This window comes from Oxyura jamaicensis, chromosome 12 (assembly GCF_011077185.1).
Source record: "Oxyura jamaicensis isolate SHBP4307 breed ruddy duck chromosome 12, BPBGC_Ojam_1.0, whole genome shotgun sequence".
In the NCBI taxonomy this organism is placed as follows: domain Eukaryota; kingdom Metazoa; phylum Chordata; class Aves; order Anseriformes; family Anatidae; genus Oxyura; species Oxyura jamaicensis.
Window position 1 is genome coordinate 21,738,178 of NC_048904.1, and position 26,696 is coordinate 21,764,873.

General features: G+C 42.7%; 2 protein-coding genes across 10 annotated transcripts in view; one reads left to right on the forward strand and one right to left on the reverse strand.

The window, feature by feature from the left end:
- TMCC1 (transmembrane and coiled-coil domain family 1) overlaps positions 1-26,696 on the reverse strand; it is a 145,789-nt gene that overhangs the window by 98,056 nt on the left and 21,037 nt on the right. For 3 of the 5 annotated variants that reach the window (XM_035338028.1, XM_035338011.1, XM_035338014.1), the window contains exon 4: positions 12,200-12,308. The exons of 1 other annotated variant lie outside the window; for it this stretch is intronic. The gene's annotated coding sequence lies outside the window, so the exon portion shown is untranslated. Of the gene's footprint in view, positions 1-12,199; positions 12,312-26,696 lie in introns of all 5 variants that reach the window. One more of the 5 variants, XM_035338012.1, reaches the window with a different exon arrangement.
- The window catches only part of TRH (thyrotropin releasing hormone), a 42,103-nt gene continuing 18,770 nt past the window's right edge, over positions 3,364-26,696 (forward strand). For 3 of the 5 annotated variants that reach the window (XM_035338034.1, XM_035338035.1, XM_035338033.1), the window contains exon 1: positions 14,953-15,229. The gene's annotated coding sequence lies outside the window, so the exon portion shown is untranslated. Of the gene's footprint in view, positions 3,493-14,952; positions 15,230-20,343; positions 20,366-26,696 lie in introns of those variants that run through there. The other 2 variants (XM_035338029.1, XM_035338032.1) reach the window with 2 other exon arrangements.

A 26,696-nucleotide genomic window follows, 5' to 3' on the forward strand; every position in this document is an offset into this window, starting at 1 on the left:
CAGCGGCGTCGCCGGCGGGGGCGGGACCACACGAGGCCCCGGCCCCGCCCCGCCCGCACAAGCCCCGTCCGCCTTTGCGGCTGCGCACCAGGGGCGCTCCGGGAGGTGCCGGCGCTCGGCTGCGGGTGGGCTCCTGGGCGCCGCCGTGCCCCGAGTAGCGCCGTGGAGACCGCAGCAAAACCTACGAACCGGCCAGCCCCGCGGTGCGGCTGCGGCAAGGCGCCTGCACCGCCTGCCGCCGCCGCCGCTGTCATCTGGCAGCGAGGAATCCTCGGAAGCGGACGGCCGTTACGCTAGGCGTGATCCGCCGCCGCCTGCCGGGGGCATCTCGGGGGCTTAAAATGCCCCGGTGCCACCACAGCGAGACCTGGATTTCCACAGAACGCGAGGGCGCGCATCAGCTCCCAGGCACTGCGACCAGGGATGGCCAGAGACTTGGCAGGCGCCGTGCGCTGTGTGCGTATCCCACCTCCGTGCTCTGCGGGAGTTTCTGTGGGCCCTGTGAGGCGTTCGCCTGGTGCCACTGCCACCGTCAGCAGCGCTGGCTGGGTCACCTCTGCGTTAACTCGGACTGAGCACTTACACCTCTGAGCCCAAGCGAGCCTTTACCCCGCTCTGCACGATGCTGCCTGCACCAAGGAACGTGAAAGCTTCAGGTGATTGCAGGCTGCCTTCTGCTGGGTGGGCCAAAGTCCGACAGCTACATGTGACGGTGCTTGGAATTCGGCTTGACACATCCGAACGCTACCTTCCAAGATGAAGAATCACTCCCTCTCGGAGATGAGACGAGCGCTTCCGAAGCTATGGTCCTACCCAGAATGTGCTTGCCATTTCCTAATAAACACTTGCCTGAGAGCAGACCAATACTTAGGCCTCCCCAGATCATTTCAGCACCTCGTTGTCCAGCACCTCGTGGAAGCAGCCTGTACAAAATATGCCGCCATCCACCAGGTATGACTGAAGTCACAGCTGGGATGACTCCAGAAATCCCCATCGCCGTGCCTGTCGTGGTTTCAGCCTGCTCACCTGTGTTCTTCCATTTTCCTCCACCTTTCTGAGAATAAAATGATCTTAATACTGAGCAATGGAGGCCAACAGGAAACTGTGCAGATGTGAGGGGCAGATGGGATTTGACCTTTGCTCAGCAAAGGGATGTCACTGTGGCAGAGATGCTCTGAGAAAATGCCAAAGAGCGCGATCTCAAGGAGACTGTTTCCGCTGACCTGATGATTGCTCTTCATCTGTACACAAATGTGATCTAGGGTGACTGTGCTTGTGTATTTTTAGGAGGCTGCACCCTCTCCAGAAGTTGATTTGATGAAAAAATTACCTCGATCTGTGTTTGTCTGATGCAATTAATGTATTTAGCTGCAAAAAGTTGGAATCTATACAATTTGACTGTTTTATTTCAAACCAGGACTCATTACTTTTTACATTTTTCCCCTCTTAAAGATCAAGAATTAATAAACACAAGCCAGTATCTTTTCCACCCAAGTCCCTTCCTTACCCCTCCCAGCTATCTTTTCTCTCCCCTTTCCTTCCCCAGTTCACACTTTCAAGTGTGACCTGAACTTAGAGCAATGCCCTCCCTGGCTGTGACATGCAGGGGTGTACAGGGAAGGCAAGAGCTGTATGCTGAATTCAAGCACTGCCACTTGAAGTTACAGTCACAGGGTGTGCAGAGAGGACATGGATCCTGACATGGCAAGAAAACCTAAAGGAAAGAAATAAGAGATGGGGAATCTTTGCCTGCTGAAGTGAATATACATCACTGACCCAGTCAGAGCCCTGCTGAGGAGTGTGATGAATAATATATCATCTGTCAAGGGTCCCACTCTCCTCACTGCACTCCTCTGATGCCTCAATGGTCAAATAAGCCTTATGCCTTTCCATAAACAATTGGTCATCTAAGGTCTGTCCAGGCATGCACAGTTTCCAGGGCCTAGGAAACAAGTCCAAATTACATAAAATTGAGAGGAACTTTGTGCCTTCCCCTATCTCCTAAAAACACTTTGCAGAACTGGTAAGAGGTCTTTTAAAGTTCCTCTTCAAACCTTTGCTACAGGTTTTCATCCCTCTTCCTTTTCAAAGGTGAATAACCAAACACTGGAATCTTGTGTCAGCACATGAAAACCAGAAAGCAAGAATGACCAAACAAAAAAAGTGAACAAGACCACCTGAATTTCACTGCCTAACTTCAGAGAAGTATTCAGTGTAAATGAACAGCATATATGTTCAAAATTATATTCAGTGTTTACTAATAAGAAATACACAAATAAATGTCTAGTGTTAGATCTCCAGTTGTCATTAAACACAAAAGTAATAACCACAACATAGTAAGAACATCAGATTCAAAAGTTCACAGGTAATCTGTGGTTTTAGACATCTACAGAAGTGAGGAAGTAGGAAGCCCAGGAAGTAACTTAAGTGCAACTATCCCTCCCTGCAGAGACTGGGTATTGATGTTTTGGCCTAGTAGTTATAGATATTCTTTATACATTTTCTAATGGGTCTTTCTGCAATATTTTTCTACATATTTTATCTTGAATTGTATAACATGTTTTCAAGAAATATTTTATACTCAGTAATTCAAAGAGGTGTTTACTTCTAATATACCAATAAATACACAAGGGATGGCTTTTATATCACAGCTTTGGAGCATCTTCTCTGTTTTTTTTTTGTTTGTTTGTTTGTTTGTTTGTTTTTCAGAACAGCTGAAGCCAAAGGAGGTCAGTATCTTTGAAAGCCTGACAACACAGTGTGTTTGTGCATGCAAAATTCAGATTCAGATCTGTCAAACTATGTGTACCTATGGACAGCACCCAACACTTATTACAGAGACTTCTGTTTTGGACACTTACTTGAACTATTGCTGTAATAGAACTCTAGAGTTTCAGGCAATCAATGTGCCAACTTAAAATGAGTTCACTCCTTGCAAAGGAGAAAACATTTTGGGGCTCACTGGTCCCTGTCCAACACAGTGTCTTGTGCCAGTGCAAACTGGATGCAAAATAAGCATAGCAATTACATTTCTGAGCTGGTGGCATTCAGCACAGCTCTTAATTAATACTCATTTGCACAGGAAATTCCTGTGATGGACCATTGGTTCAAATAGGATGCAAGAGGATGAAGCTGGGATAAAACACCAGAACAAACAGATTTCATGGGGCTGAAATTGAGGAGGGTCTCTGTGCTTTCATGAATTGATTTTGATTCCTGCAGGAGAAAAAACAGCTTGTGAACTAGTTAGATTTGCCTTTCTCTATCTTCCCCAGAATATTACCTACACTATCCTGGTCAGTTCTTATGATACCATCCTTGGTTTGTTAGCCAGGCCCTTCAGTAAGATGAGAGTCCCCAGTCCTGTAGATACAGACCACTGTGTCTCCACATGCTTTCTTGGTCCTGTCCTGTCCTTGTACAACTTTTCTTAAGGGACTTGCTGGCAAGAACCTGAGTAACACACTGAAGACAAGGACATGAAATAACGAGGTGATTATACTGGACTGATAGATTACGTTCAGATTAAGCCTTAGTTCTTCAATCTCCAGTCTCTATAGAAACTAACCCTGCCTGACTGCTGGGATACCATTTCAGAAACAGCAGCAGGCATCAGCTGTACTGTTGGAGATGGTGACTAAAAGCCATGAGTTACCCTGGGAGTTTGTTACAGAGAAAAACACAGCTCAGGAGGGCAGATTGGGTTAGAATGATGAAAAGCCTTTGCTGATCTGACCTAGAAAAATGTTCCTTTTAATTCAGCATCAACTCTCAGTGAGGCCTTATAGCAACAACCATGAGCTTGTTTTGTGGCTGACATCCTCCTGAAATCTGTTTCCCTTTATATTCAGAAGCCAATTTCATTCACTTTTGCATACATAGGAGACATGTCTGCAACACAGATGTCTCCTCATATGCATGCAATATAATTCAGTTCTGCAGTGTTCTCACAATGAGAGGATTACTATTTTTATATGTACAAATACATGCGTGGGGATAGGGTTTGGAATGATTCTGGGCAAAAGGAGAAAAAAATGACATTTTTAGTGATCATAAACAATTTCCAATGTGTTGCAAGGGTTTCTTGTAATGTTTGGATGCCAGACAGCTCAAAGTACACTCAGCACAGGCCTGCTTGGCCATCACTTGCAGCAAACCTTCTGGCTTCAGTGTCAGACAAGGCAGTTTACAAGTTGTTTGACTCCCAGGTTTGTAGAGCAAGTGACTCTTGCTCAAAGCTTAGACCATCTCCTCTGCAGTGTGGGTAAGCTTGGTAAAGTACGCCCCATTTAGTTTAGTGCCATCTGTCTTTACAGTAACAAGTTAGACCATGGTCCAGAGAAGATCCCATTGTCACATGACCCATGGGTAATGGGAGGTGTAAGACAACTCCAGCCCCAGGACATGGTAGGAGGTGGCTCTGCAGTGAAGGACCTGGGGGTCTTGGTGGACACCAAGCTGAACCTGGGGGAGCAGTGAGTCCTTGCCGCTAAGAAAGATAATGGTATTCTTGGCTGCACTGGGCTGCATTTGCTGTCTTACCAGCAGGTCGAGGGAGGTGATCCCTCCCCTCTACTCAGCATTCGTGAGGCTGCACCTGGAGCACCATGTCCAGTTCTGGGTCCCCCAGTACAAGAGGGACATGGACATACTAGGAAGAGTCCAACATAGGTCCAGAAAGATGATGAAAGCACCGGAGCACCTCTCCTATGTGGAGAGGCCAAAAGAGCTGAGAGTGCTCAGCCTGGAGAAAAGGAGGCTCAGGGGGATCTTATCAAGGTCAATAAATACCGGTGCTGGCATTGTTCCTTCCCAGGTGCAGGACTTTGCACAGGGAAGCTGGCTTTAGTTACAGGGGAGCTGGCCTCAGCCAGCACAGCCAGCTGAACTGGAAACACAGAGTTTCTGTTCAGTCTTGTAGCTGCACGGACAAAAGCAAGGGAAAAAAAAATACCCGGTAGGCAGGGCCCTGCAAAGGGTCCTGTCCTTGCCTTTGTCTTTGGATGGAGCATACAGATGATGCCAGTGGCGCACTGGGGCCAAAAGGGCCCAGGACAGGCCTTCACAAGGGATGCGCTGGCCTGCTCTGGGCCATCCTGGCTGACACTTGCCAGACAGGCACTTCTGGCAATAAATACTTGGATGAGTGCCAACCTTCTGGAGGCAGAATTTCCTTCTGCGTTCTGTCTTATGGAAGGAAACCTGGACAGCTCTGCCAGGGGTGGAAGAAATACTGCAACTGATGTGGTGATGGATGGAGCTGGGCTGGAAGGTTTCTTCCCACATGGTTTGACCATACTCTATGACATCTACTCTGTAGTAGCAATTAGTGCAGTTATCCCAAAATCTTTAGCTGGTTGACACCACAATATCTGAGTTTATCTTTCTCACTCTCTTCTCCATTATTCCCTTGTTTGGTAGATACCACTTGAAAAACCCTGGTAAAGTAAGATAATTTTGTCTAAAAAGCATACAATGGAAATTAAATATAACCAGCATGGACCATAGGATCAGAAGGGAGATATGAAGCAAGGCTACCTTCATCTAGGTTACCTGTATCAGTGATATCAGGCCAAAATTACCTATGTAGCAGTGTCAGAAACACCAAATTTGGGTACAGTTGTAACAGATTTGGAACCAATGAGGAAAAAGTAGTTAAGACTGGGTTGTTCATCTGGGAGGAGTTTGGGCAGAGCACATGCTCCAGCACGTGACACAGTACATACCCTACCATGCAGCAGGCTGTGCTGCTGAAGGACCGACAGCACCAGAGATGGCACTAGGAAACACCTGCGTTTGGGATGGGTACTACGCTCGGTGGGACATGTTTTTCCCCACAGACACCCATTTAACCTCTATTGCCTTGCCCTCCCATGGAGGGCCTGTCCTCAGAACAGGCACCTTAGTGATATATGCTGCAACACTGCACATGGGGACAGGGCACCCAGCACTTTGGTATTCCTTGCTTTGAAACTTCTCAACAAAAAAGAAAACTCTCCAGAAAATAATGGAGCACACTGGGAGAACATCAAGTGTGTTTCATGCTCCAGGGCATGCTTGCAGGTCATGCTGCAAATGCTGTAAATTAAGCCTGATTTCCACGTGGCTTTGTATGTGCAGAAGGCACTGGGGAGAGGGGAGCCAAGAAGGGCATCTACCTCCCTTGAATTGGGTGGCCCTTATGTAGCATGTAAACTCTGCAAGCACTGGCTAACACGTCCTGCTAGGATGTGCTGTAGGTGCTCCCTGTGGTGCATAATGATGCCCTCTTCATTACCTCTTAGATTTCTTACCTGTAAATCACTAAGGCAGAAGCAAGATTTCTGAAGCAAAGACTACCTAGTGGGAAGACCCTCCCTTGGAGAGAAAGAAAAAGCGACGCTGGATGTGAGAGCAGCATCTCTCCCAGGAGGCAGGATGCAGTGAGAGCTGCGCCTTTCCACAGACTCCCTTCAGCATGCACCTTCACCAGCCAAAACCCAGATGAACCCTTCACAGTCTGATGTGCCTTTGAAGCTGAGAGACCCTTAAGCTGGCAAGGCATGAAGCCAAAGCATTTTACAGATATCAGCTAAGCCTTTCACTCATTACTTCAATAGAAGTAATGAGAGAAAGAGGGAAAACTTTCTACTGATGGATGTACATCCCAACAAGTGCTCTGTATCCTGCCTGCTGTTATGTACTGGGCTGATGCAGAGGAGGTGGCTGTTATGACTTGATTTTGCCTGGCTCAGTCTCCACATGAGAAATCTGGGGACGCTTCCGACACTGGCTCTTTCCATTTCACCCAGATAGAAGTTGTCTCTCTCAGAGTGTTCACTTAGAAAGGGTTACAGAAGTACGAAGAAGCTGAAGGAATCAAAAATTAATCAAACTTTGTAAAAATGTTCATATGTGTGGTAAAGTAATTAAAGATTAAAGGGGAATCTCTTCTGCAAAATATTAGTTTAAAATATTTACATCCTATTTCCCCTCTTGTGTTTAGCAATGACTAACATCTAGGAGGCGTGTGATATCCACATGATAAACAAAGTCCCAGTTAGGGTAATTAAAGAAAGACTGCAAGTCATCAGTTAAACAAAAGCCCAGTGAAATCATGTTGCTTTGCTATAGAATGAAAATTTTGTGAGCTGCAGCATAACAAAGATGGAATACAAAACAGAATGTGCACTGATAAAATAGTCACCACTTGAAGAGATTTGAGAGGGGTAGAATTTAAACCTTGTTTTTCTCAGAAGCCAGCTATTGGAATGAGAGAAAATTCCCTTATAAAACAATGGAGTAAATTTTATTAAAACTGTCAAATTAAAAAAGGCTAGAAGTATTTTACAGCTAAGAATCAGCAGGCAGTAAAGTACTAGAGAAATCTTTTCAGGCTAAATCCCAGAAGTCCAAGAATGGTAACAGAGATTTGCTTTGAATTCCTCAGGAGTGGTTCCTCATCAGGGACTCGCTTAGTCCTAGGTACGTCTATGAACAGCTTACAAAATCCCAAATCAGAAATTGTTCTTGCACTGATGTGCATAGAGCCATGCCACATCTCCATCTAAGGAGCAGAAAGGGACAGTGATGCCAAGTTGGCTCTGAATGACTACTAGGGCTTGAAATGTCTTTAAAAGGTACAACCCATTCAGTTTCAGTACATCAGAAACGCTCCCAAGCTGGGATGTATTAGAGCAACAGAGTATCCCCAGTTGGGTATTAAAGGGTCTACAATTTGATTTTCTGGCTCTTGTGACTAAATTGTTGCAGCTTTGCTCTTGTGTTGCAGAAATACTAGGGAGCCTTCAATGAAATTACAGCTTGTTATAAATTGAAGGGTGCACTCTACTCTCAGGATAATAGTGTAGTGCAATAATGTGATGAAAAACAATGCACTTTCATTTGCAAAGTGCTCTGTCTATTGTAAGTGTTCCAATCCAGCCTAGGAAGCTAATAAAGCAAAAATAATTAATGCAAATAGTAATAAAAAATAAGCCTTTTCCACGTGCCATTTCCAAGCCAGTCAGCCTCATGTCAATGCTATTGAGCTAGACAAATATGACCAACATGACCAAACTTCTCTGCAGATGAGATGCTGTATTAAAAAAATGTGATATTGAGCTGAAGGAAAGTCTGAGTTTTTCACAAAGACTAATAATACCCGTGGCTCATGGATGTGCAGAACATCATCCACTTGCAATTCACTAAAGAGGCAGAGAGGGTAGCAAATAATTAGCTAAATACCTAAGAAAGACTGTGGAATTTTTCAAGGAAGTTATTCTGTGTTTTTCCATCAGAGGATGTCAAAAGAACAATGAGTCACTGGACTAGTTTCTCTGGCTTCAATAGAGTTACAAGAACAGATGGATGGACTGTTGGGCTAAAATCACTATTGGCCCCACAGAATGAGGAGGATGGTTTATTTCTGCATTACAACATTCTTTTACAGATCAGTAGGCATGAGAGAGGGGGGGAGATAAAAGAATCTCTATTTTAATGTTTGTATTTACCAGGGCTTATCCCCTTTTCTTAGCCCTGGTAAAGTTCTACCAAACTGTAGACCATCAGCTTTACAAATAGTTTCCTGAATGGCTCACTTCATTCTCTGGATAGTAGTGTAATGCAACAATACGATGAAAAGTAATACACTTTGATTTTTGAACTGTTCTGCCTCCTGCAAGCAACCAGAAGCTCCTACACTAAAGGTAAAATCACTAATATCCATGATTAAAAATACAGATCCACTCCGTCTGAGTCTCATCAAACAACTGTAACTACTGCAAATAAAACAAAAAACAAACAAACAAAAAACAACAACAACAAAAACACCAGTATTACTAACTTCCTGATGCTGGGAGTGCAAACTTTCAAACTACTGAGCAATTAAAAAAAAAAAAAAAAAGTCCTTTTGCTGCCCTCAGATGACTTTTTTTGGGCCATCTCCAGATTCAGTAGCTAAGGAAAGTAAAGGCAAAACTCTCATTGTTACTGACGACAAGCAAATAGGGACAGGGAATAAGTGAGTGACCAGTTCACAAGGCAAAGATGACCAGCAAATGTCCCAAACCACTTTCCCACAAGCAGAGCTCAGGCAACATGTAACAAGGTTGGCACATTTCCAGGAATGGGGAAGGAAGGTGACAAGCAAAACACATACGGTACGAGGTAACGGTTCTGGTGCATACAGGTAGCATTATTTCTCTGGGGACACTGATGAGAAAAGCTTAGGTGTTGGGTTAATAACAAGGAAGTGATGCTCTGAAGGGATTAATAGGCAGTCATAAAAGGCAATGAAAATGTCCTCTAAGCGTGGGATCCAAAGTGGACTGCTCTTGGCTACTTCCAGTGAATGTGTTCCCTGTAACAGTCCTAACAGCCACAGAACAAGGTGGTCTACAGCACCGGACCATATTTTTGTGCCCAGTTCTGGGCACTCCAGGACAAAAGAAATATGGACATACTGGAGAGAGTCCATGGAAGGGCCACAAAGATGATCAAGGGACCGGAGAATCTGTCACGAGGAAAAGTTGAGAGAGCTGGGATTATTCAGCCTGGAGGAGAGGAGGCTGAAGGCAATCTCACTGATTCCCAAAAATATCTGAAAGGAAAGCAAAGAAAGGACAGAGCCAGGCTCCTCTCAGTGGTGTCCAGTGCCATTACAAGAAGCAATGGGCACAAACTGTACATGGTGCTGGGCACCTTGCTCTGGGTGTCCCTGCTGGAGCAGGGGGGTTGGACCAGATGGACTCCAAAGGTCCCTGCCACCCTCAACCAGTCTGTGATTCTGTGATAACTCTTCCTGACTTCCTTTCTGGGATGAAGGCTCTGCTGGTAGCATTCATAATAATAAAAAAAAGAGTGTTCCTTGCTTCCATCTACATGGGAAAGCATGAGAATGTCTTTTCCTGTTAATCTCAGCCTGGTTTAAAGACTCATCACCTTGTTTTTCATTCTAGAGCAATGCCAGGTGTGCAGACTAATGTGTTAGTGAGCCACTTTGTTAGAGTTTCTTAGAGAAACCCTAAGCCTCGTCTTCTCTGGGCTGGGCAGTCCCGGCTTTCTCAGCACTTCCTCACATGTGAGGTACTACAGACCCTTCACCACCTTTGGAGCCCTTTGACAGACTCTCCAGTATGCCCACGTCTCTCTTGTCCTGGGGAGCCCAGAACTGGACCCAACACTCCCGCTGTGGTCTCACCAGTGCTGAGCAGAGGAGCAGGATCACATCCCTCAACCTGCTGCTGATACTTTGCCTGACGCAGCCCAGGATAACACAAGCCTTCTTTGCGGCAAGGACACACTGCTGCCCCAGGTTCACCTTGGTGTCTGCCAGGATCCCCAGGTCCTTGTCTGCAGAGCTGCTTTCCAGCTGTTCAGCCCCCATCATTTACTAGTGAATGGGGCTGTTCTTCCCCCGGTGCAGGACTTTGCAGTTCTCCTTGTTGAGGTGCCTGTCAGCTCATTTTTCCAGGCTGTCTGGATGGCAGCACAACCCTGTGGCATACCAGCCGCTTTTCCCAGTTTTGTGTCATCTGCAAACTTGCTGTTTGCCTCCCTGGTCATCTGGCACCCTGCTGACTAGCCTTGTTTCTGCCTACAACACTGCAGGAAATCTCATGCCTTTCTCACTCTGTTTCAGGATTTCCTGATTTTTCAAAAGCCTTTCATCCAGCCAAGTCCAAACTCTGCAAAATCTGCACAGAATACCAAGAGTTGATAGAGTTGATAGAGCACTTCCCATGTCAGTGGATCCACTCCCAACTGAATTGCATTACACCAGTCAAGGTAGGGGGAGAGTGCTTCCCAAATTTTCAGGCATAGGGCGTTTGAAGCTCAAAGGACAAGGGCCCAGTCCAGCACAACGTTCATCATCACGGCTCCCCAGAGGGAACACATCTAGGCCCTGCTGCTGATCTGAACTACACCTCGTTGTGTATGCCTGTACATTTCCTCTTATTTCTTGAAGAGATTGCTGATGATTCCCAGCGGTCTTCAGAGAACCAGGATAAAACTCTGGACATTTTTGTTTCCCCAAGGTGAGGCATAGCTGCTCTAAGACGAGCGCGAGCATAACAAACCGATCCTGTGCATTCTTCCCGTTTTTAAACCAGCAGTGCCACCTGCTGTTCCTGCCAGCTCGCTGCGCTTGGGCTGGCACAGGAGCCCTCCAGCAGCCCAGCGCTGCCCCAAGCCCCTGGCCGCCCTGGGCAGTGCCCGCCGGCCATTCCCTCCCCTTACAGTCGGGCCTCAGGTGTCGACGGCAGCCCGGGCACAGCTCCCACCGCTGGGCCCTGCAGCCCAGAAGCTCCCCTCGCCCCCCTGCCCCAGCCACCGGGGGTTTCATGCTGCGGCAGCCGGCTGGCTGGCTTGCCACACCTTGTGCAGCAGCTGCTGGCAGGGGAGCACCCAGCACCCATGCTCCAGGGGAGCGCGGGGTCCTCAGGCATCATGGTGCACATGGCAAAGCCAAGCCTTGGAGCTGCATACAAAAGCTGTGGTGCTGGCCTGGCCTGAAATACCACCAGTGCTTGGCAGAATAAATTCTACGTGCACTACATAAATACCTAAAAACCAAACCTGAGGGCTCATTCGGTATTTCAAACTCAGCAGTTCAAAATGTGCTGGTAATGGCCACACAGCAAATGGATGTGTACCCATAACTTCCATCCTCCCATCCTCCCAAGTCCAGAATGCACCCAGGAATCGATCGAGGGGTGCAGATGTGCATACTGGTACATGCTGCACCCTGCAGTTTGTCTGCAAACAGGGCAGGCTGTGGACATGGAGGCTGTGGTTGCCGCCTGCTTTGCTAGATTGCTGAATGCAGTAAGGAGAAGCACAGGCCTTTAAGCAGGTTTTAATCCCAATTTGAAGAGGGCAAGCCTGCCTGCATTGCTGTAAGAGTGGTGGTCTGTCCTCTGTCTGGGAGGTCTGTTAGGTGGTTGTGCCAAGGGGCAGTACTACCCAGGCCCAGAGGCCCAAAGGTGCTCTGCCCCAGTCAATGCTGCGGTGTAGTGCCATGGCATGTGGTACCATGCAGTGCAGTGCAGTGTGGTGCCATGTCCTGTAGTGCGGTGAGGCACAGTGCGGTGAGGTGCCATGTCGTGCAGTGCCATGCGGTGATGCGTGGTGCAGTGAGGTGTGGTGCTGTGCTGTGCAAGCAGCAGCTGTGTGAGCTCACACAGAGGGAAGGAGGACCAACTTTGGAAATACTTACAAGATAACTGGACTGTCCAAGCTATGGTAGCCAGGCAAAGGTGATTCACAGGAACACCGTGGATAAAGCTTCCTTTTGGGCTCTCTCTTTTCTGTCCATCAGGGAGGTGCTGCTGGGAAAACAGCAGTAGACTCCTCATATTTAGGTGCTTTACTGCAAGCTGGGTGCCTGTGCAAAGTCTGTCCCAAACACACACATGCTGGAAATGTCCCACACAAATAAATCCCCAGTGAACAAGGAAAAGTTAAAAAAAGCAAAATGTCTCATTTCTCTGTAGTCATTTTAGTGTCCAGAGAAGCAATGTAAGGTTCTAGTGTCCATGAGAAGCTCACAATCATGGTTATTAACAGTGAAGTTTACAAGTTGGGCGTGCTGGAAATCCTCTTCTAGCAAGCACAAATCCAGTTACATTTTTAAGTGACAAAGTCCTCCTGCTATAAGCAGGCTTTATATAGACCAGCCAACCTCATGCAATCATTGTAATGCCAAGAAGATTGACGGTGGTTGATGTAGATAAGCTGTATGTACTTCTGGTACAATTTAATCTCTGATTCCTTAAGAATCATGAATGATGATCATGATGAATCAGAATGAGGTCTCATTAAAATTGTGCCATGGGCCACAAGAGTCACACCCTGGTGTAAAGGAACACAAAACCCAGTTACTTAGAAGAAGAACAGATATGACGCTCCCCTCCATTGGAATTTAACTGGCTAAATTAGTGTACAGTTTCATTTAGTTCTTCAGTAACTTTAAGAACTGTTGGAGAAATTTCCTACAGCTTTTCTGAAGAGATCAAATACAGCATCTAAGACTACACAAAATCCAAAGACTTCCTTGACCAAACATCACTGTGTTGTTTCTGGACAGATCCTTAATGCTTCTTCAAGGGTATTAATCTGTGCCCTTGAAGTTCATCAAGAGCAATGCCAACATGTATACAGTCCACAGCACTCATGTCAGAAACGAGGTATGCCTCTTCAATTTTCCTTTAGCCTAGAGCTTCCGTCTTTCGATTGGTAATGTGGAACCATTTTTCAACTGTTGACAAAATAAAATTGCATTTCTTTGAAAAACAAAGAAGAATCAGAAGACTGGGATATAACTGCTTAGGATATGCCTAACTACAGACCTCAGGGAACAGACATGCAACTTTGTAACTCTTTCTGGCATGACTAGTCTGCTGCAGAGAGATTATCGTACATAGTGGGTTCTATGAAGACAAAAGAAAAAGAGGGTCAGAACAGAACTGCACATACTGACAACTTCCAGGAACAGCAAACACTCAAACTGGGTCTGAAACCTGTATTTCATATCTAGTTTCTAGGCTAAGACTTCATGTTAATCCTTTATTGCTTACTACAGAATTGTACCCTGAACAAGTGGGTAGGCACTGTTCATGTTTCTGTCCCTAAAGTTCATACTGCTCTTCTGATGCGGTATTCAGCTACATCATAACCGGTGACAATTAATCAAATGTCAACATATGACTCATTAGTCTGAACATCTTGAAGAGCACTGCATCATTCAGACTGACTATGTTTGTCCTGGTCTGGGACCACAGGAACTTCATTGCCCGTTTGTAATGTCTTGTTAGTAGCTCTTGCTGTCTAAACAATGTTTTTTCCTGCCTCACACTTCATGTGCTGTTATCTTAAAGGCTATATATGAAGCTAAATTTGAAGCATTGAAGTACAGACAAGGACAGGTTTGAGTTAGCAAAAATGGGGTCTTATTCAAACCAATTTAGTGCTAAAGTGGATTCGGGAACCATGGAAAGATTCAGGTCAGTTAGAAACCCATAAAGAAAACTGACTATTATTAATTCATGAATACATTTCTGCATCACTTTTTCCACACAAAGTTCTCTGCAAACTCCAGCTGAAATACCCAAGGACTTTTTTTCATCCACTAAAATGCAGCTACCACCAGGATGTAGCTGAAATGTGGAAACAGTCTTTGAGTTATTCAGGCCACACGAGCTGTTTCAGGAACAGACTGTGAAGTACAAACTTCTATAGAGCATATTCTCTTTGTCTGCAAGGGACTGGTGGGTATAGGCTCTGCTTTGGCTGTACTACGTGAGCTGAATATTCACAATTTCACTAGAAGCACAAATCAGGCTGGGGAAAAAAAAAAAAGAAAAAAAAAAAGAAAAAAAAAAGAATGAATGCAGGAAGTCCTTTTTTTCTGTCTTCCATTTTAAGTGAGTGTGTAAGAGAGACCAAGGGAATGAGGTTGGCTTGAGATCAGTGTATGCACACAACGTTCCCTGAAGTGTACAGTATCCGTGAACTCAAAGATGGTCTGAAGTGAGCAACTGATGCTGGATTTTGTGATGAATTGAGGTTATGAAGTTCAGATCTGGACGATAACATCTGAATTTGGCATATTTGTACCCAGAATTAGAATTCAATTCTGCAGACAGGAATGAGGTAACTGTACCTTTCTGTTCCTCAGTTTCCTATGTTTCCAAGTAGCAATAAAAAAAATTGCTTTTGTGAAGACAAGATCCTCATATAAATGTTTTAGAGAAGCACTAGTCATTGTCCCAACAACATAAGAAAGGGCTGACGGTTCAATTTCTAGGCTAAATAAAGAAGTGCTCATAATCCTCTTTATAAAAGCTATCTGACCATTTGCAACCTCATTCAGTTTCCAGGGCTGCACCAAGATTTAGAGCACTTAACAGGCTATTCAGACTGCTACACAAAGGCTATGTAATATTATGTAGTTCAAACCCAGGGCATTAACCTAAAATCACCTTTGACATACCCCAGATATTTTACTAGTGTGGAACTGAGCATGCAGCAAACTTACACCATAAAAACAGAGGATGGGAACACTGTGTTTGGTCAAGTCCAATTTTTCACCCACAGGTAAAGGGGAAATTCCAATTGTAACTGAGCATGGTACTTTGTGACAGAAGAACGAGCTAACGTAGGACAAGAAGGCCTAAACTAGATGGAAGCAGGAACATCAGGGACAAAATAACTCCATGCAAGAGAGCAAAGGTTCCTTTCTGATGAGGTAAGAAAAGCCACAGGACTGATTGTCTTGTAACAATCATGGATGGAATGCGTGTACTCAGGGACCACTTTTGGTAAACAGAATTTAGTGAACAGAACTGGCACTGGGGGGATGAACCAAAAAGCAGTTAAAGCAATGTCGATGGTCACGTGGTCAGTGCTCGTACTAATGCATAAAAGGAACCAGCTAATGCTGTGTCTTTGCAGACTCCTCGTAGATCTGCTTATGACAGATCTGTCCAATGCATTGCTTATTAAATCTTTTCATATTTATGCACAACATGTGTTTGATTTGCTCTAGGGGGAACATCAAAAATTCCCCAACACTGGTAAGTCATCTAATACAGATTCACTTGCAATTTTTTTGAAGTATACCTTAAAATGTAAGTGCTTACAACTAGATTAATTAATCAGCAATTCATGGTGATTAATTTATTCATCACATCTAAGACACTTGTCCAAGGTCCAAAAATACAATAGGATACCAGCCTAATTAATCAAGATTGGGAGTCTCCTTTATCAAACTGTATTGACCTGTTTAATAATTAACCCACACTGTTAAAACACTTGTGCTGAAGTGTGTGAAGGATGAGAATTAAGGTATGAGTGTCATTGCTATAGTCATTTCTGACAAGATCTCATCACAGGAGATAAACCATGTGTTTCGTGTTTTTTTTTTTTTTTTTTTTTCCATGTTTTCCTTAGAAGTAATTTACTAGCATAGGAACACTACATTTTTGTAATATAGACAGAGAACTTCCTGTGGATGGCGTAAATTTACATAAACAGCTACCTTAGGCCTGAATAAAACAAGGTACATTGTGAGTGCTCCAGAGGTGTCTGTCCATGCTGGGAGGCCAGGTGGAGATCAGCCTCTTGGACCCCAGGAAGCCTCTGGAGCTGCTGTCATGCAGATACCACATCAGAATCCAGCTCTCACCTCAGTACTGGGGTACAGGCCCAGCCAAAGCTGCCCAAATGCAACTGCCAAGCTTACAGGGCTGAAGGAGGTCCAGGCTCTGCAGGGCTGTGCCGTGCATAGGACAGCGAAGCAAATGAGACAGGCAAGTGAGGCTGTGAAGTGTACATTACCCACTCACATTGTGTGGCTCATTTTCAGCAGGGCTTAATCCAGTCTTTGTGTATGCATGCAGGGGAAACATATTTAGAACAATAGCTGGGCATAATTTGAATGGGTCACTGTGCTGTGTATTTCCTTGGCAGATTAAGTCTCAGTGGTATTTCCAACCTCTTAAATTCTATTCCTCCCCAGAGAATGACAGAAGTAGCTGGGTATAGTTGTGTTTGACACCATGAGCTGAAGGGATGGACACCAGAAAACTACAGAGCCTCTTCTTGAATGAAGGCAGAAATCCTATGTGCATGCATCAAAACGATGCAGACAAAAAATCCAGGGTACATTGGTGTATACATATGATCAGACAAAGTGCTGTCAGATTGGATTTCTGCCAGACATCCTTTCTCTCAGAGCACAATCTTTGTGTGGCCTCTTTCAGGTTCCAAGCTATGATCTAAAAACACAATTTTTCTTTCATGTGGTACTGACTGAGAAGGTATAGGGCAAAGTGCATTTTTGAATTTAAAATAGTTTCCGTTAAGCTTTTTTTCCTGCACTACTGTTATAAATTTAGAAATTTACATTTCCAGGGCAGATCCAAATATTCCTTTGACTCCAAATGTGTAAAGTGTGCTAAAACCATTGAAGCTGGTGGGAGGGATTAGCAGTTAACTAGCATAAACTTTCATGTGGACACAGTTATACTAGATTGTAGTTGATTTCTCTATAGCCACGTCTGGACAAGAGATGGGATTTGTATCACCACAGCAGTATGAAAATAAGAACAAGAAACCACACTCCTGAGAAACTTAAGAAGTCCCAAACAAAACCTGTATCCTTGTTCAAAAACTTTTGAATTATCAAGCTTTGTGACTAACAAACATGGACCTAGCCTCATTGATTCAAGAAGATTCAGGAATAACTTAGGGTTTGAAATTAACACACATCTAACTGTGGCTAAGCCAGTGACAGAGCTCCACTCTATTTTACAACTGCAGCTTTAAAATTGTCTGCCCTGCTGGCCTTACCACCACATGCATATCCTGGTGTCATCTCCATCCCCTGGCAAGCAGCAGGCCTTTCTGCTCCCTGACTACCTCTGGACAGCAAAAGGGAACACTTACATTTATCCCCGCTTCTGCTCAAAGGCAGCTTCATGGCAAGCAGCCCATTGGCATTACACCTGGCCTAGGGTGTTTTTGTGTGGAAATCTTCCTGCCTCAGTGTGTGGGACAGCGTGAAATTAATATTGACACTTTTTACAAATGATGTACATTCAAAGCTTCATGTTGTGTCCCAGTGGAGACCTAAATGAGTGTGAAGTGGCTGACAGCATTCTCACCACCACTGCAAATCATTTCACTGGGCTCTTGATGAACAGCAGTTGATGCAGAGGTGCTGAGGCATGACACGAACAGACAGCAGGAGGCCATGAAAGACGTTATTGATCTGGCCACTAGAATGAGATGTCCTAGAATAACGATGACCAACCACAGGGCTTGCTTACTCAGAAACAAGGGATCAATACTGAAACTGGCAGCCTGGGAGGAATGATTTGGTGGCATAAGTTTCCCTCTTTGTGACAATGAGCACTAAGCTCCCAGTTCTCATGTGCTGAGAGAAAAAACATGTTTACATTTTTCAGTTGAAGTAAAACTTGCCAGGTTTGCCACCTTCCTGAGGTTGCATGCAGAAAATGAAGTCTGCGTAGAAGACAAAATGGATTCAAGCAGGTGAGCCAGTGTTCTCACTTGTGTTTCTCAGAGACTCAGTGCTTTTAGGCTTCATAAGAGACATACAAAGCCTATGTATGCTCCCCTAGTGCAATTTACTGTTAAGAACCTTTGTGAGAACAAAACTGAATGTTCTTACAAGAAGCAGCCCACTGTACAGGGAGCACTTTAGGAGAAATGCTGGAAGGAGGGACAAAAAGAATGTCAACGTTGCAAGTTTTAAAGACTGATTTGTGTATAAAATTGCCTATTTAATGTCCACATCCTGAGAATCTTAGCCCATCAGCCTTTTTGTTCTAGATCCAAGTATGTAACAGGAAATGAGAAAATACAAACATGGATAAAAGACAAAAGTACTTCTAAAAACTGTATTTTTTATTTGCACTGGAGGATATGAATTGTCTTTAAATAAAATACCTCTTCTTCACTTTGTTTTTTCTATCAGCTCTTTAAGCTGGTCTAATATCTCAGCACTGCAGTCTGTTTCCAAGGATGTTAAACTGACCTTCTCTTACGTACTTAGTCAGATACTGAGAAGAGGACATAAAAGATTTTCCTGAACTTGTAATCAGGACTTGCCAACAAAGAAATTTGTTCTACATGAGGTACTGCTGGATCAATAGGTAAAAGGCTGAAAGGAAATGTAACCTACCAGGGAATAAAGACGCATTCTGCAGGAACAATGTGTTGTCATTAGGTATGATAATTGGGCAAATGGTGGTGTGATCTTAAAAGCCTCTGTTGATCATATTCCCTTGAGTACATTATCCAATTAGGGGAAAGGTGCGTTGCGCCTTGCTTCATTGTACTTCTGAAGTGGAGCGCAGGTGTGGGAAAACAAACAAATCTGCAATCCTTACTTTGCAAATCAATTCTTAATCGCTCTAGTTCTTATTTCCATACCAGACTTAACTTGTTGATATTTATGAGAGCAATTTGGCAGCTCCCCTTTTGTGGTTCAAACGGGTAGTACGGCCAAAAGATTTTTAAAGGCTTTTAATTCCTAATACCAGTATGTATGGTTTATTTCAAGTCAGAAACAGGAGGTATAAAGAGATACCCAATCAAACAAAGACTGGATTAAGCCCTGATGAAAATGAGCCACAAAATATAAACGGGTAATGTACAGTTCCATTATTTCCTATTTTACTATGTAAGTATAGAAGCATTTTTAGAGTAAGATGCTGATGTTTAAAGCCCAACTTACATGTTCCATCCTCCTTAAGAAGTCACTTATCTCTCTATGTTATTTCACTACAACTACCTTAACTTATAGGATGAAACTGGAAGCAAGAAGCCCACTAACAGGATATTCAAAGCATATTCGCCTTTAAAATATTCTCAGTCTTTGGGACCACAGCCTGCTGATGTTCAAGAGAAGCCAATGAGTAGGAGCATAGGCACCGGGACAGGAAGGAGATCTTAAGAAGTCCGATAACTAGAGAATTCGTGACTGCAAAGGAAACACTTGTTCTCATGTATTTCCATTCTGGCTGTCTTCATCTCTCTCTTAAAAGGTGTTAATGTATTTTGAACAGAGTAAGTAAAGTACAGCAGTACATCTTGTGCAATGCTGGAGGCAAGAAATTGCACCTGATGGACCACTGGTCTAAGATAGTACTTGTATGGCAAACTGTGTGCCAGTGATTTTGTGCCAAGACTGCCAGTGGCACCCCTACACATTTTTTTGTTATCTCCCTACACACGGGTGAATTCCCGTGCACATCATCCTCTGCTCAACAATTGCGAACTGCAGTACACGTTAACAGTTTGATTAGTTTGATCCCTGAAAGCAATGTGAATAGTTCTTTGGATTTGCCAACATAGAAATAGCTGGGACACAGCAGAGACTTCTGGCAAGCAATTTCTCATTACTAGTTAAGGATATAGGCTACTTCTTTTGTCTAGTTTCTACTAGATACAAACTGTATGCAAAAATCTGCTATCAGAAATTCTTTGTTTTCACCATCCTACAATTGCAAATGGGTTGTTGTTATCAAAGCAAAAAAAGAAGAGTGCATGAAAAGAATTTAAATTTTCTTCTGATAAAAGAATGACTGCTAAAAAAATCACTGCTAACCAGCCACTCTGGTAATTGGTACAATGTTTTCAGATGTCTCATAAAACAGATTTGAGAGGGAGTTTATCAGTTCTGAAGATGCAACTCACAGAACAATCTAAGAATGGAAGAAGCAAAGGCATTGCAGTTTGAACACTGTCTCCTTCCAACAGGAGTTCTGGTTCAACAGTCACTGCCTTGTTTGGTCATCACATTGTAATGAGGAAGAAGAGAGTGCAAGAAGTCTGGATTATGAACTGCCTGCAGGTGCTGTGACCCATGCCAAAAAGAGAATCGAAAAAGATATTTCCTTCTGAGAGCAAACATCTAAGGGGTGTCTGAGACACTCTCCCGATATGCTGCTTTATTTACTCTTCCCCTCCTTACCCCAGGGACTGTGTGCTTTGTGGGGTGGGACCCACACTGTCAGTGTCTTGGTTGGGATACCAATCACAATTATTATGTGAGGCAGTGCTATCATGAAAGTACCACATTTTCCCATTTGTGCAGAAATACCTATCTAAATTAAATTCAGTACTGCTAATGAAACAATAATATTTACTACACACTTCACTGCCTCTACATACTCAAATATAATTTAGTTGTGTTCCAATTCTACCTGGAAGCATCCTGTGAAGAACAATGTCACAAAGCAGACCTAGAAGCCCTGCAATTCTCTCTGGAAACTGTAATTAAATAAGTGTTTGTGATCTTTCTTTTCTAAATGAGCAGATAACAATAATCCCTGCCTGTAATAAAATAAGCAAAGAGCAACAGCACAATTTGTTGCAGTCCTAGAATTACTTGCACTGAGAATCAGGTCTTAATATACCAGGATGAATGCAAAATAAGTATTTCAGTCTCTGTCCTAAGAATGTCTAGCTTCGTGCCAAGGAGTCCCGACCCTTTCTTGATCCATCTGATCAATACACTAAATTGAATCCACTGGAGTTGAGCAGTCTCTACAACTTATGCATGTGAGAATATGTTATGATAAGAAGAACAACAAGACTTTTTCAGTGACTACTTGCAACTAGATTTGCTTATGCTTAACAGTGGCCCAGCTGATGCTCATCCAAAACTAGGCTGCCCAAAACTGGGCCCAACCTCCCTCTGCCTCCATCTGTGTGACTCCACTCTGTCCCTTGTACCAGCAACAAGTTCTTAGCCTAATGAATTTCTTGAGCCAAGACAATAATCCGAGAAATACCACCAGTTACGGCTTAACTACAAGGCTAACAACCAAGTATTTTAGTTTTCTCATCAGTCCTTAGGCTCCCCTAAGGTTAGCTTGTTCACTGTGACAGATACACTAAGGAAAAAGGCTTCCTTCCCTAACTAAGAACCCTGATAGTAGTACAAGGCCTGTCACCTGGCCAAACAATCCAATAAAGCTCCTTTTTTTTCTGCTGTCTGTTTAGTAGTTAAATTAGGAAGTTGGGGTGTTCTTATTTTCAAGTCATGTATTTTCTTATATGAGAAGCAGAGAGACTTAATTTAAAGACATCTTGTTCAGTCAGAAACAGCTAAATGGTCATTGATTGTTTTTCCTTAGTTGGATGTGTGAGTCTCTTTAAAAGTAGAAACTGTTTGTTATTTGTGCTCTGTCCCTGTTGCCAGACAGGCTAAAGGGCTTATGTCAACATTTCTGGAATAAAAATCAAGTCAAGCCTAAACTCACATTCCTGAGAACCAGGAGGATTGCCACTGAATCAAGATAAAGAAGTTCAACTCCTGTCACTTTGCTTGGTTAGCAGCATCTACAAGGAAGCTGGAGAAGAACCAAGACAGAAAATATAATCATGTATTTATGTATTGACATGTCCCAGTAGCTGCACAGATTAGCTGCAGAAACCTCTAAAAGCCTCTTCCATTTGTAATGGGCATAAAAATATAACCATGTCAACATACCGGGAAGGTTATAACCAAAGTCTCTCTGGGAAGAATGTCCAGAAATGTTGCTCCCATCCTACAGTAAGAGCAAATTAATTCCTCAAATAAATGTTACATAAAAGTAATCAGCTCCTGAACGGAGAGAACTTTAAGACACTCATAGTGTGCTATCTATCAGAACAGGACAGAAGTGTTAAGAGCGGTGTTTTCCATTCCTAACAAGCATGTGTAGAAACACACCTTCTACGCTGCTGTTGTTCCCTATTCCTTGAAACTGTGAGCACAGGAGTAAGGTGGACACTTTCACATAACTATGCTGATTTCCCCTGACTGAAGGCTGAGGTATAGAGAGAAACCCTCTTTGGGTTTCACCCACACTAACTAGTGTACAGGTATTTTGAGTAGGTCATAGAACTCCAGTCCTATCTCATCCATGAATGTAACTTGAGCTGCTAATCTAAGTTAAAACCTTATATATTCTGTCTTCACTAAAAAGAACATAGATGGTTTGTAGTGACCACTTACCCTAATCCTTCCATCTCTGAAGCAACTGTTATTATTCACATATGGAGAAGGGGAAAAAGGCAAAGCCAGAATGACAGCGCAAGATCTTTTAATAACCAAACCCTGACCCCATCAATAGGTCACAGCTGTTGCTAGGATTGGTTGCTGAACCTTTCATTTCTTTTTTTTCCCCAAAAAAAATCTGTTCTGAAGCTCAATGACTAATATTGAGGAAATAAATTATATCCTCTACACATTTTTAGAGACGTATCAGACAAGTGGTTTTAATACTTCCAAATCTCAAGCATATACTCAATGCCATGGGTTGGGCTCACCTCTAGTATTATGAAAGCAATAGCACCACTGTGTTTGATGATTTGCTGATCTCCGAATAATCAAATCCGGCCCATTTTAGTCCACTGCATTAGGGAGACTTCTACTACGTGATTTCTTCACCAGCATTCAGCTCAAATTGTATGCGGACTGTTTTTATTCTTACATTTATTTTAAATCCATGAATATTCATGAGTGTTTATAATAAAGAATAAAATTTGTTTGTATATAGCACTTCTTGTACTTGGGCCACAAGCTCTTCTTCTCCAAATAAACAATTCAAATTCTCACAATTGTGCTGCAAGGACAGTCATTATGCATCTGGGAATGATTGCTTGGAAAACAGCCTGTGTGTGAACTAAGGTGAAAGCAACTTTCCTTGCCTTTTTGCCTTCATTTTTGAAATGAATCAAGAATCTTCAAAAAGAAACAGCCAGAAAAGGTCAGGGCATAATTACTCTATGCTATGAAAAACAAGTTTTTTTTCTTAAGATCTTGTGCTTTATTAAAATTAAATGACATGCAAGAGGCAGCTCTGAAAGAAATTATGAATAAAGCTAATAATGGTATAGTTTAAAATGGTCAAAGTGAGAAGAAATCAATTTCTGCCATAAATATGAGAAATTCCAGTCAGCTAGATCTTTAGCCAATCATACGTGTTCTTGTAAATACATTCTGGTTATACTAAAATTATATCTTTGAGTTACAGTAAGAAATACCTTTTATGATCAACTCTATTGCTTCCACAGGTAATATTCGCACATAACCCTATTTAGACACATTAACCAAAAGTCTACTGAAACCAGTTTTATGGGGAAATCTGGAATTTCCATCAGGACAAAGCTGAGCATGAAATTCCAAACATCCTGTCTTGTGACTGTGCGATAATAAGCTTGAAAGAACATTTGGCATACAGAGCTCAAGACAGCCATTGATTTCTAATGATATATTTAGCTTCTTTTTCCTAAATACCTAATAAACACCTTCTCAGGGAGGCCAAAGACAAGAGAAAGTTTGTTCACTCTGTTTAAAGGTACAATAAACTTAATGTTTGTTACGGCATTTTCCCAGCATTCCTCTCTACAATGGTGAAAGCACTGACTACTGCTACCCCCACACTCTGTCATGCATCACCAGAGAAGGGACCTCAGCTGTTTCTGTTTCTTTAGTACTGCAGTCACCTGTCCCTAGAAGACAAGAACAGTATTTCAAAGAAATTGTAGTAACTTTCCTCTGCTTGCATAATAGAAGACCAAATGCATCAAAAATGCATTTTTTTGAGGAAGGGCACAAGGTATTAAAAAACAAAAAGGGAAGAGGAAAAAATAAAGTTGATGTTCCTAAGATTCTAAACAGAGATGAGCAAGTGAGGGCACTGGTACCTTAACAGACCTGAGCTTTCTCCAGTTGGGCACCTAAAACGATGCAGCCACTGCTGTAGATCTGTCGAGCCATGTTTTAGTAGCAGGTAGGCTTCTGGTAGCAAAAGACACCTATGAAGCATGGGTACATAACTTAGATCATGCCATTCTCACTAAGAAAATAAAGTAGTGACGGTCAAGCTTCTCATTTGCCTGCTTTAACATGGTAATGCTGTTAGACAAGTTCTGCACTAGCTCTTCCATCCAGTGTGATAGTTTGTGAGGGCAAACATGAAAGAGATCTCTCTCACTGACTCATGGACTTGCTGCCATAAATGTTAGCTAATGACTACAAATATATAGTTAGAAATGACTTTATTTTTGATACTTAAACATGTCTCTTGCTTCCACAGTCACTTCTAAATCGGAAGAACAGTTCCTTGCAAGAATAGTAAGAGGATGTACAGATGTTTGGACTATTAATATGACCTATGAACTGTCTTCCAGACTTGACATTAGGCCTGCCTTGTCACCACATTATTGCCTTATGCTCTGTTTTTTTAGTTAGACCTGGCTACCAGCTCCAGATTTATCCTGCTTGCCTTGCTTAGGTACTGTGTTATATATGCAGTGCAGCTGAAAAGGTCTCGTAAGAGGAAGAACACAACTGCTTTCTTAGTAAAGTACACAGTGTTCATTTATCCTTTTAATTCCTAATTTAATGATCTTGAAGTAACTTCTAAAGCCCTTTAAAATCCTAACAAGCTGTTAATATACACTAATGGATCATCATTTACAAACAGACAGTGGGAAGAAACAAAACACAATTTCAAAATTGTTTAGTATAAGCTAGTATTTGGGAAGAAAGTAGAAAAAGCAGTTTTCTTCATGGTATTGGTTTGCACAACTTTGGTGTTACTGCCTACTAGGAACATTTTGTATTTCCAAAAAACATCACAGACAAATTCTGAAATAATATACTTTGCCTAATTCTTTTCTTAGATACAAGCTAAATTCTTTCTGTCTGCTTTTCATAGTGTTTTGGTATCATATTATCAGGTGTGAGTGATGTGTGATGGACAGTGGAAAATCTTGTTTGTGCCCTCTTGATTGCCAAAAAATAGAACACTGTTATTATCAGCCCCCTTCAGAAAAGAAATGGAGATGCAGGACTTCATGAGATTAAAATGCTATCTGAAAACAAGTCTGAAGAAACAAATCAATGAGGTAGCTGCAGTTTGCCGCCATTCACAATCAAGTCCAAAGTTGCACCAGAAGGATTAACTGGCTGTGAACAGACTTAGAAGCTGATCCTGTCTTTCTGATGTTGGTCAGCCTGTGACTATGGAGAACTTCAGAACTACTGTTCAGAGTTTACATGCAGATCATCAATGAAGTCTACAGAAACATGTCTTCATTGTAATCCATAGTGCCCACAATCTTCTCAGATGAAAAATTTTGATGTCCAATGCAGAAAGGAAGGAACAAAATATTTTCGCCTTTCTGCTAAGCAGAGTAAAGTAATAAAAGTGCTTTATATCCTTACCTTATCTGATTGAGGCTGGACATGCAACTTCTATTTAAAGAATTTAAAGAGAAAATAAACTAAGTGGATTTAAATGAATAGTCTGAATGTACAGTTAGAATATCAGTGTGAATGGATGGTCCTCTAGGATTTGAGGCAGTACAGCATTCTCAGACGGGTGACTCCAGTCTGCTTAGTGATGTGACGTTGAACCGCATGAGTTTATGAAGCTCTGCATTTATCTGACTGGTTTTCTTATACAGCTGTGGAATTGATTGCTGAATTTCCCAACAGTGTTATACCAGAGATTTAAATGCTCGTTTAAAAACAGGGGTAGTTCAAAAATCTGCTACTTTCAATCAGGTTTAGAAGAAATTCTTATTGATCTCATTTTCCCTGTGAACCTCAGAAATTGTACTAATAATGGACTTCATTAAAGAAGGATGTGACAGACTCCAGTGGAGGCTAAAAGACAAAGAAAAAGCTCTTTAGAACAACACCACAGATTTTCTACATTTGCCTTCTGGAAAAAGAAAGGTCTCAGCATTACAATGTATTTTTTCCCATTGTGTTTGCAAAAGAGGAAACACTGTGGAAGACTTGGCTAATTTGTAAAGTAATGAGTTTTCAAGCTGCATATCAAGAGCCTTTCTTAGTTAAAATTACTTATTTTCTTCTGTGTTCATAAAGGAACCCTGTTAGTTCTCCAAGTAAAGAATGGAGGCTAAGTATATCATACCAGGGTTTGCCAAGATATGGAAAATGTGAAGATATGGTGATCAGGTTAAAAAAATAAACCTTGCAATGAATTCAAAAGTTCAAAACATCCTGGGTGTTTCTACATGGCATCACACCTGAGACAACTGTATTCACACAGCTCAGATAGAGGCCAATATAACCTGCTGCTTATGACCAGATAATTGGCCTGCAGTTAATTGGCCTTCTCTTCTTGCCTTCTAATCAGAAACTCTTCTGGTACCTT